A 10,298-nucleotide genomic window follows, 5' to 3' on the forward strand; every position below is an offset into this window, starting at 1 on the left:
CATTAAGCATGAGCATAAATCATGATCCGCCAGTCCTGTTCATTTAATTCCATTCTGAGGCTTGCACTCAGGGATCAATAAACCGAAAATGAAAACTCCAAGCCCCAGAATGCATACAACAATGACGTGAATGGGTGAGGATCTTGGGCTAGGTCGTGTATACATTATTTTGATTCTGAACTCTTGTGAATCAGCAATAGTATATTTATTAACAGGTCTTTAAAACTCTCAAAGGAGCAGTGTTCTGGCCTGTGGGACTTTGACATGCCTGTATAGCCGCGCACACAGAATACCCACTGCCACCAACACCTTCCATGCTCCGAGAATAGACAGACACTAAACCTTTATCTCCTCCCTACGTAGCCCCTCCCCCGTGTTTCTCTCCCTCCCCTTTCACCTGGCCAATTTCGCCAAGCCCCCTCCGGTTCACGCGGGCACCGGTTCTCGACTTCTTTTCTTCCGTTAATAACTTTCTCCTGCGGGAAAACTTCACCCCCCTGTCCCGCCCCGTTACGTCAGTGCATTCCGAGCCTCACTTGTCAGGTGACGCAAGCCCCGCCTGCAAATCCCGGCCAGAGAACCAGGTGGATCGGAAACAGGAAGAGACAATGGGAGGGAGTGATGGTGGGTGCTCGGCGGCCATCTTTGTTGAGGCATGTCAAAAGAAAGGCTTAACTGCAACCGGAGCTGGTAGCCATATTGGACTGTGTGCTTTACCAGAGAAGCATAAAGAAAAAATGCGTCTTGAATATTTTTTAAAGTAAGTACAAGATAGGACAGGCGCGTAAACTCCAATATTTATATATTATATTATTATTAAGAGTAGTATATCATTTTTACTTCATCTGGTATCCTGCTCTCACAAAGCACGTGAAAGGCAAGCTCAGGGGCAGATGTGAGGACTTCGCAAATGCTCTTTTAAAGCCCGAGCTTTCATTACTAATGTCATAGTTAAATGAATAAGACAAGCTAGGAAAGACAGTGTTTTCCACAGTCCACCCACTTGTCTCCCTTCTTTTGTTTCAAGTTATGAAACTGCAACCATTCTGTCTCCACTAAGGCACTACTTTCAGGAATTGCTGCAGAGATATTTGCCATAAGATATATGTCTTTGGCTGTAGCTGGCCATTCCTGTATGGAGGGGTATAGCTCTCAACCATTTGTGTCACAAAAGCGGGTGAAAACACCCGATTTTGTTTTTGGCGGGTGAGGGCCCATTGAAATGAATGAAGCACCCTTTTCCAGTGCTTGGGATGACAAGCCCGTGCTGCCAACAGTAGGAAATGCACCAGTGGCGGTGGCGAGTCCCATTGTTCGTCACATTTCTCGAGACCAAACAGGACGAGGAAAGGGTCCATACTGTACGTCCCACCCCTGCATCTCTAATCCAACCCAGGACCTCAGTCCAGTACACCTGTACCATACATGCCAACATTCAGATGCACCTGGGAGGGAGATTTCCACAGGGAAATCGGGAGACGCATATTTCCCCATAGGAATGCATTGAGTCTACAGTTATTTTAGGCGAAGACTGTGAAAAATAGCAATATTTTTCACCTAAAAATCAGGAGTCTCCCACCTAAATCGGAAATCTCCCTCCCAGGTGCGTCTGAATGTTGGCATGTATGCCTTCGTGTCAGCATGTTCATCCAGGACCCTCTCAACTGGTGTGAGATTCCTCGACTGTATGGTTTCCATCTCCCTGACATGAAAATCCCCTTTAACCTCAAGTATAGCAGCACTGACAATTTACCAATACCCAATGCCTCCTAAAGTTTCTGGATGCTTACAAATGTTCCCTTTTCTATCAACTGGCCCACCCTATTGAGCCCAGCCCCGAACCAGGACTGATAGTGTTCAACCTCTGGTATCACATCACTGACTGGTGGTGCCCAAATGTGACTCATCGGTGAGGGCCAGGTGGTGGTCCCTTCTCCCTTGCCCCCCATGGCCAGGGCTTCCCAGTATCGGGTGCTCCCTGTAGCGTCTCAGGAGTCTATTTCTCGGGAGCCAAAGCCACTCTCCGACTGTTGCATATAACATCCGCAGTTGTCTTGATTGCCAAATCTGCAAATCGAGTAAATGTGTGCATCTTGAAGCAACCAGTATATGGTAATGCAAACGTTTTAGACGTAGATCAACCTTGCTGTTAAAGTAATTAGGCTATATTTGCAATGTTTTCTAGCACCTCACAGAGACACGAGAGTATTACCAAATTGATTTAGCTGAAAATGGGCATAGGACTGCCAAACCGGAGCAGGTGCTGGTTTTTCGAGATATACCCACTGTTTGTCTGGGTCTTCCCACAAGTGAGGCACCAATGCCCGGAGTTGGACCGCCCTATAGTACATCTTCAGATCTGAGAGGCCCACCCCCCCTCTCCTTTGGGAAGGGCAGCGTGTCAGATCCCACCCTAGGTTTCCGGCCCTGCCATATACATTTCGTGATGCACCGCTTGGCCTCTTTCAAGTGCTCCTCTGGGGCCTTAATCGGGAGCATCTGAAACAGATACAAAACCCACTTGGTCTGAGTGAATGAGCTTTGGCATAAGGCCCTCCATTCTCGTGGCAAGGATCCTGGTGAAAATGTTAGCATCCACGTTCAGTAGGGCGATGGGTCGGTAGGACTTGCAGTCCCCTGAGTTCTTGTCCACCTTAGGGATGACTGTGATCAACGCCCTCCCGAATGATGGGGGAGCCCTCCCTGTGACCATAATATTCAAGAATAAGCCTGCTAAAACCCCAAAAGTGGTCCTGCAAAGGCCTTATAAAAGCCTGCTGTATATCCATCTTCACCCGGTGCCTTCCCCAGTTTTGTCATACCCCGGTTTTCTACGAGGTGGCGCCTGGGGGTGACTGTCAACACCTGGAGGCTACCCTGGCATCTCTCACAGCGCTACTCGGTGCACGGGGTTCATCGGACTACATTTCCCATCAGCCCTCCTTCCCACGGTCACGTGACACACGCAGTGTGTCACGTGACCGTGACTGAAGTATTTCACATATTCCCGTGACTGAAGTATTTAATTCCTGGTGTCTCAAACAATGGGTGCTCCTTAACTGAGTAAGTTCCGAGCGCTCTGTATCCTGTAATCTTCTGATATTCTATTACTTCGACCCAGTTTGTAAACAAGGACACTGCCTCTACCATTGTCCTTTTCTGGTCTCCCGACGCTTGGCTCCCTCTGCTGCCCCCCTTGTTTACCGAACTCTGTTACACGCTCCATCGACTTCCTTCTGCCTCTGACCTTTGGACCTTGCTCTCTGTAGAGACTAGCGTTTTATGGTGATAACGCCGCAAACCCTGATTTAAGGTTTTTTTGGTGAACTCTTATTTTGCACTTCCCCCCAATTGCTCCATCACTTATCACTCACTGACTCACCAACACCTTCTCATCAAGATTCCCAGGGACGCACTTCTCCCAATCATCAAGGACCATTCCCCTGAACACATCAGTGGTCTATTGGATGCTCTCCTGCCTACCAGATCACTTGTTGGATTGCTTTTGAACAATTTGGGATGCTCTGCTGAATTTCACATTTGGATTGGTTCTGAACTATCATTTTAGTTTGCGCCTTTGTGCCGTTCGGGTTAGGTGGCTCTGCACAACTGTCTTGGATTTGGGACTTCCTCTTTTCACCAATCACAGCCATCACCTTCCCACTGAATACAAGTAGGTTGCTGGTCTTCTTCGCTGAGCAGGTAAGAATGGCTAATTGTGGGTGGTAATTGCTGTATTCCGGCATTCCTGGCTGCTCTTCTGAACTATTGTATTATTCTTTGTTCCCCTAGCTCTGTTGTTGCTGCTCCTGCCTTTTCACTCAAGCCCCCGGCCAATCAGGTGTATTCAATTCCTGCAGGCTGCGCTCTTGGGGGGAAAGTCTTTCTTTACATCGCGTTCAAGACTTTCGCAGAGTGAAGGAACATCCTAAGTGGGAGTTGTATATGTATCACCTTAGATTGTGGTATTGTCTCAGGTTGTGACAAGTTTCAAACCTGCTATCGCTCTCAACACCTCCTCCTGAGTGATGGGTCCATCCAGGATGGAGGACTCCCCAGTTTGAAGTCTCGGAAGGGACACCCCCTGTAGGTATGTGTTTAATGCGTCCTCATCTGAGGCCCCTTCTTGACCATATATCTTCTCGTAAAATGTGGCGAATTCACCCATCACTGCCTCAGCCCCTGAACACATGTGGTCCGCCTCTCCCCGGATCCTAGTTGCCCATCTCTCCGCTCTCTGGCTACAAAGATTTGCTGCCAATAGGGCATCTGCCTTATACCCCTTTTCATAGTATTTCTATTTCAAGTATTGGATGCTGGACAGAACCCTACCCATCACAATCTCTTTCAATTCTAGGCGTTTCCCCCTTGCCGCTCTTAGGCAAACATCCTTTTCCCCTTCCTCTTTTCCCTCCACCCTTTCCAGGAGGTGGATCTCTCCCCGGAGATTCCAGACCTGGAGGGCCCTAACCCTCTTCTTTGTTGCGCCCTCACTGATAAGCAGGCCTCTCCAAGTAGCTTTCGCTACATCCCATACCATTCCCTTCTACACTTCACCCATGTCGTCGAAGCTTGAAGTATCCCCTAATGGCCTTCCCCATTTCTTCCATGAAGACCCAGTCTCTTAGGAGTAGATCGTTATAGCGCCACAGGCATTCCCTAGCTTTCAGCCCAGATAAGTCTATTTCGGATCTATGTGATCACTGCGCCGCCCATAACTGCAACGGCCGAAATGCCGACGGCAGTTACGGCGCGGTCCAGTGATAATATAGATCACTGTGCCTGCTTCCCCGGCCTGCTTTTCCCTTCCCACCCCCCACTCCCAACTTACCTTTTATGGCGGCACACTTCTGTGTGTGCCACCTGCACACTGCGATCCCTGTGGTGTCAGCTCCTCGCACTAACGTGGGTTAGAGCTGACGCCGCAGGGTGCTTTTCTTTTTTTTCTTTCGTGTCCCCCGCTTATCAAAATGGTAAACGGGGGACAACCCTGCAACCCCCGACTCCCGTTACGGTGCCCAAGCAGAACGGGGGACACCCCTGCAACCTCTGCTGTGCTTGGGTGCAGTAAATGTCACCCTCATTTTGTGCGCCCACAAAGTCGCAGTAACTGTAGGGGTGCACAAATGAGGGCGACATTTTTGTACGATTCGTCTATTTCCATCCCCACCAGGTTGTGGTCTGATCAGCTAATCCGGAGGTGCTCACAGTTGCCCGCCCTGTTAATGTACTGTTGTTCCAGGAAGATTAATCTATTGTAGTTCTGGAGTTGTGGACTGCTGAATAGAAGGTGTAACCCCTCGGCGTTGGCTGGGCATCCCTCGAGGCATCAACCAGCCCTTGGTCCCAGATGTAGTCTGTGAACCCACCATTTGCGGATCCCCCCTGCTACCTGAGGGGATGAGCCCGCCTCTGTGGTCCATTTCCCTATCCGCCCACATGTTAAAATGGCCCCCCACGACGAGGAGACCCTCCGTCCTGTCCAGCACCTCCCCCATAGTCTCCTTTAGGAAGTGCATCTGGCCAACATTCTGGCAGTAGAGGGTTGCTATTGTTATCCTGGTATTATCTAGGTTCCCTGAAACCACTAACGCCCTTTCATCTGTTCGGTGCCATACCACCGGCTCCGAAAGTCTTTTGTGAATTATAATCCCCACTCCTCCCTTCTTGACGGGTCCAGACACCCAGAAGACTTGTCCAATATGGGCACCTGGGACATGCCTCTCCTCACCAGCCACTGTTCGGGTCTCCCGTACTAGAAGTACATCAAAACCAGAATTTTTCATTTCTTTCCCCAATAGAGAGCGTTTCGTGGGCAAATTAAGACCTTTCACGTTCAGGGAGCCCAAATTTGAGGACCTCGACCCGGCCCCCAATCTCAGGGTGTGCCATCCTCCTTAACCACTCGGTGCTGTGGGGCATCTTAATCCTTCTCTATAACCCAGGCCTGTCCCTCCATGTGTCAAACCCCCACAACCTCTCTCTCCCCCCTCCCTGTTGGTTGAGACGGCCACCCTAAGGCCAGCCACTAAGGGATAAGAAATGCTACTCCTCCGTTGTCATCAGAAACACCTCACCTCCCCCCAGCGGGGCTAGAGCATCTTTAGGTTCCCCTGTATGATAGTCTCTTGAGGTCTGGCCTTCACCCTTTCTCCCCATTCTCAGTGCGGGGGGGGATTATTAAATATTTAGAATTTTCCTCTGCCTTTCATCTTCTTCTTTGTGGCCCAGGCCCCATTAGGTCCCCGTGTGCACTCCAGAGGCGCTGCCTCCTCTTCCCCCTCAGCCGCCACTTCCTCATTCTTTATAACCTGGAGCACCTGGAGTGCTTCTTTACCACTGGCTACCTGGTAGTCCACCTCACCATGTTTGAAAGTCAAAGCAAAAGGATAGGACCACCTGTATCTGATGTCTTATTCGGAGAGCCACAATGTGAGCGGCCGACATTCCCTACGACGGGCAAGCGTCAGTGTTGATAGATCCTGAAATACCTTGATTGTGCCTGTAAAGACTGGTAGGGGGTGTCTGTACTTCCGCTCTCTATATGGTAGAGGAGAGGCACAGAGGACCCCAGCCAAGATTCTCTATAAGGTAGCAATGGACGAGCAATCAAGGCCTAGCTTCTCAGGAGGTGATGCGGGCTGGTTCTTAAGTACAGTGTAGTCCCTGTACCCCCACAAAGGAATGTCCACACACTGTATTACTGAAAACACAGTCTTTATATAATTAATATTCAAACGTATGTACACGATCACAATAACGCACTTTGTACTCGGAAGTCAATAATGATAAATATATACAATTCTAAAGTGGTACCACTAATGTTATGCAATCTCATTAAAGTGCATCAACTGTACGGTTAAAATGTCACACAGATTAATAACGAGGAAACCAGCAATAGAGATAGGCAGGAACGTAAGATGGTTGAAACAATAGGCAGAATGCTGGCCCCGTTACCTAGACACAGTTCTGTGTGGAGATCCCTCCACCTGGGCAGCCTGTAAAATAAAGATATATAGCACAAGCCCAGTCCATATAATGTTCGATAGTCTTACTTCTTCCTATTAAGGGTTTACCCCCCCAATGTACCTGGTGGAGTGGAGTTCTCCGACGATGCGCCGACCGATCCTTCTTGAGTGCCTCCCTTTCAGGCGGGAGCCACGGATCGTCGAGAGGTGTCGGGGAACTTGGCGTTTGGTGTCGGGGAATCGATTGCCCTTCTTGAGTGCCCTCCCTTTAAGGCAGGAGTCACGGGTCGTCGAACGTCCGACGGTGAACAGGGTGAACTACGGCAGGGAAGTGGCAGCTTCGTTCCTAGCGGTGCTCGTCGACGACAGAGCGTTGGCGTCCTGCAAGGAAGAGGCGTGCGGGGCACCTCAGTGACGATAGTTCTGGACTGCAAAGAGACGATGAAGAACTGTGGCCCAACAAGGGCGTCTAGTCATCGGCGTCTCTGTGGTCTTCAGGTGGCGGGAAACCCACCGGTGGATGCTCCTCGGCGCGTCAACGGTCGGGGCTTCTCCAGCGGGAGACAAGCGGGTGACGATGCAGACGAGAGCATCCAATGATTAATTGAAGTTCTTAGGCAAACGGGAGCACGGCAGCTCCGGTCGGCGACGGCGGTCGTCGACAGTGGCGGACAACAGTCCGAGTGCTTATCCTTGGAGTTCCGCAGCATTCCCCGTATCGGGTCTGCAGCCTGTCGAAGGTCTGTCTACCAGGGAGCGTTGGCAAAGATCAGCTGTGCACGATGGTCCCACGTAGCTCGGGAAGAGGGCCCCTTACCAGGTCCTCTCTGGGTCAGTCCTTGAGAACACAGCAGCTTTCAGATTGCGAGGGAGAGCAACAGCACTCCTTCTCGTCCAGCAGGGTTTCAAGGTCAAGCGTCAGTTATTCCAGTTACTCGTCGTAGTGGACTTCAGCTTCTGAACACGATTCCTAGCAGTGAGAGGTCCCCAGATATACTGTTGATCTCCCATTCATTCCGCTGGGTCACACTCAAGCATCCAATCACGACTACAGGTATTCATGCAGGCAGGAAGCCAATCAGGCACACAAGGTATTCAGGCCATTCACTTCTCTCCAGACACTCACAACAAGTTATGTGTATTGGGACAAGTGCCGAGCCATTCAACACTCCAAGCCGCATTCATACCGGTTTCGGGCAGGGTTGTCTCAGTCATTGTGTCAACCACCAGATACTAGACACCCACAACACAGAATGCATATTCGTCACACACTCTATTCACCCAGGTCCCACCCACAGGAGGTACCCACAACATACATCACCGGGAAGGCTCCAGCTAGTCTGGACGGGCCTTCACAACAACACCATATATGGCATTTCCACCCAACAGCCAGTCAGGGGGAAGGGACAGAGTCAGGGCTTCCCAGGACTTTGGGAAAACAAGGTAATGGGTAATAGAAAGCAAGAGGCCACCGGGGCCATCTTGTTTTCCATCAGGAATCAACTGATCCCAATGGCAGGGCCAGGGTATCCCAAAATGGAGGATACTCCGCGCACCTGTCAAATTCAGCACGGAGCTGCCACCAGCCCATACCCTGCTCTGTGGGCCACCCACAGGTGCCCAAAAACATACACTAGGGGCACAGGGTTATACCCCCACCCATTGGTGTCATAAGGGTATCCCACGGGTCCGTTCACCAAACCAAAAGAGAGAGAGCTGCACCGCCAGGAGTCCCACATGAACTCCTGCACGGAAAACACGACAGAACACACAATAAAAAGCAGTAAAGGACAAGGATACAGAGGCCCTGTCCCTCCAATGCATTTCCAGCATCACAATGCCCCCTTCAAAGAGGACGCTCCCCAACTGTTTTGCCTTCTCAAGCACTTCATCTTCTCCTTGTATCTGAGAAAGCGGACTACAATGGACCTTGGGCCCTTTCCCCCTCCACCTCCGTGGACCCTTTCCAGTTGCACCTCTTTGCCCCCTTCCAGGGTGAATAATTGGTTTATCAAGCCCTGCACCTTTCGTCCGACCTCCGCCGCTGTTTCTCCTCTCTGCTCTTTCACCTACAGTATTCACAGGTTGTTACGCCTCTCCCTGTTTTCCAGGTTGTACAGCTTCAGTAACGTCCTCTTCCCTCATTTAAAATTCGGTGAGGTGCACTTTGTACTTCATGTCAAGGACATCCACCTGCAGGTGATTATTTTCCATGCCCTCCATTTTCTCCTCCAGTGTATCCACCCTGCCCTTAAGATTGCATATCGAGGCTTGTATGTCAGTTCTGATCGCTTTGGTCTCCTGGAGTATGTCTTTGAGATCATTTTTTGGAGTGCCAGTGTGTCCTCTCCCAACACCATTCTGTGAATATCAGTGGGGGATGCCTCCCCGACGTTTTTCTGCAGCCTCCGAAAGCGTTGCCGTGATGGGATTCCTGCAATGGGCACTCTGCTCGTGGAGGGTCTGACTCTTGTCTTCTCCAGGCTTGCTCTCCGACCTCCCTCTGGGGTGTGGACTCTGGGTGTGCCGGCTAATAACTACATATTGGGGGGCTTTTGGGTCCTTAGCGTCTATCTCCCAGTGGCTTCCGGGTCCGGAGCCTGTGCATGGGCCCTTCCAGGGTGACGTTTTCATATGCGAGTGGTGAAGGCGGGTTTCTCCCCTACAACCCATGGAGGGCTGTGGCGGTGCCTCTCTTAGGGGGAGTTCTTCCTCTTTGAGTCCGTTTGCTACCCCAGAACCTCTCCTCTGGTTTGTACCAGCCTCCTGCCATCTCCCAAGGTGCTGATAAGAGGGCTCTGCACTATGGTGTGGGCACAGGCCTCCTGTTTCTGGGCCCAGAGTGGTAGGCCTCTTAGTCTGGGGGTTCCTGTGTCAACTCCTGTTGCCGAGTTGATCTTGCGCCGTAGTTATGCCCCTGATTTCTGGGGGCCATTATGCTCAGTGCTAATGTTCTCTGCCCCCTTGGTGGACTCCGTAGCAGTCTGACACCTCTTTTGGGTGCCTCTTGCCTCTCCGGTGTGGGGATGGCCCTAATGGTGGCCACCTCCGTCAACAGTGTCTCGGGCCCACAGGCGGGGGCCTCCCTGCAGGAACCGTGTTCTTTTATTTCTGGGTGATCCGCTCTCTTCCTGACTCTTCTCGCCTTTCTGGGCCCCTCTTTCTGCAACCTCCTCTGTGGACGGAGTCGGGCTCACCCCTCCTTTACTTTTGCCTTTTCCTCCTTCTGACATCCCACTGTGGCTCTGGGGTCATCTCGGCGGCTGGCTCTGGGCCTCTGCCCCCAGAGGTCACAGCAGGCCCGTTCCAATGATAGAGAGGGAGCCGGCC

The 10,298-nt window shown here is 51.1% G+C and overlaps 1 protein-coding gene across 1 annotated transcript in view; it reads right to left on the reverse strand.

Moving 5' to 3' along the window:
• Positions 1-547, reverse strand: part of LOC138567315 (thyroid receptor-interacting protein 6-like) — a 114,413-nt gene extending 113,866 nt beyond the window's left edge. Inside the window, exon 1 of the mRNA XM_069645396.1 lies at positions 398-547. The gene's annotated coding sequence lies outside the window, so the exon portion shown is untranslated. The remainder of the gene's footprint in view (positions 1-397) is intronic.
• Between the last annotated feature and the right edge of the window lie 9,751 nt (positions 548-10,298).

The sequence above is a fragment of the Ambystoma mexicanum genome, chromosome 1p (genome assembly GCF_040938575.1).
Source record: "Ambystoma mexicanum isolate Mex_15411 chromosome 1p, UKY_AmexF1_1, whole genome shotgun sequence".
NCBI lineage: Eukaryota > Metazoa > Chordata > Amphibia > Caudata > Ambystomatidae > Ambystoma > Ambystoma mexicanum.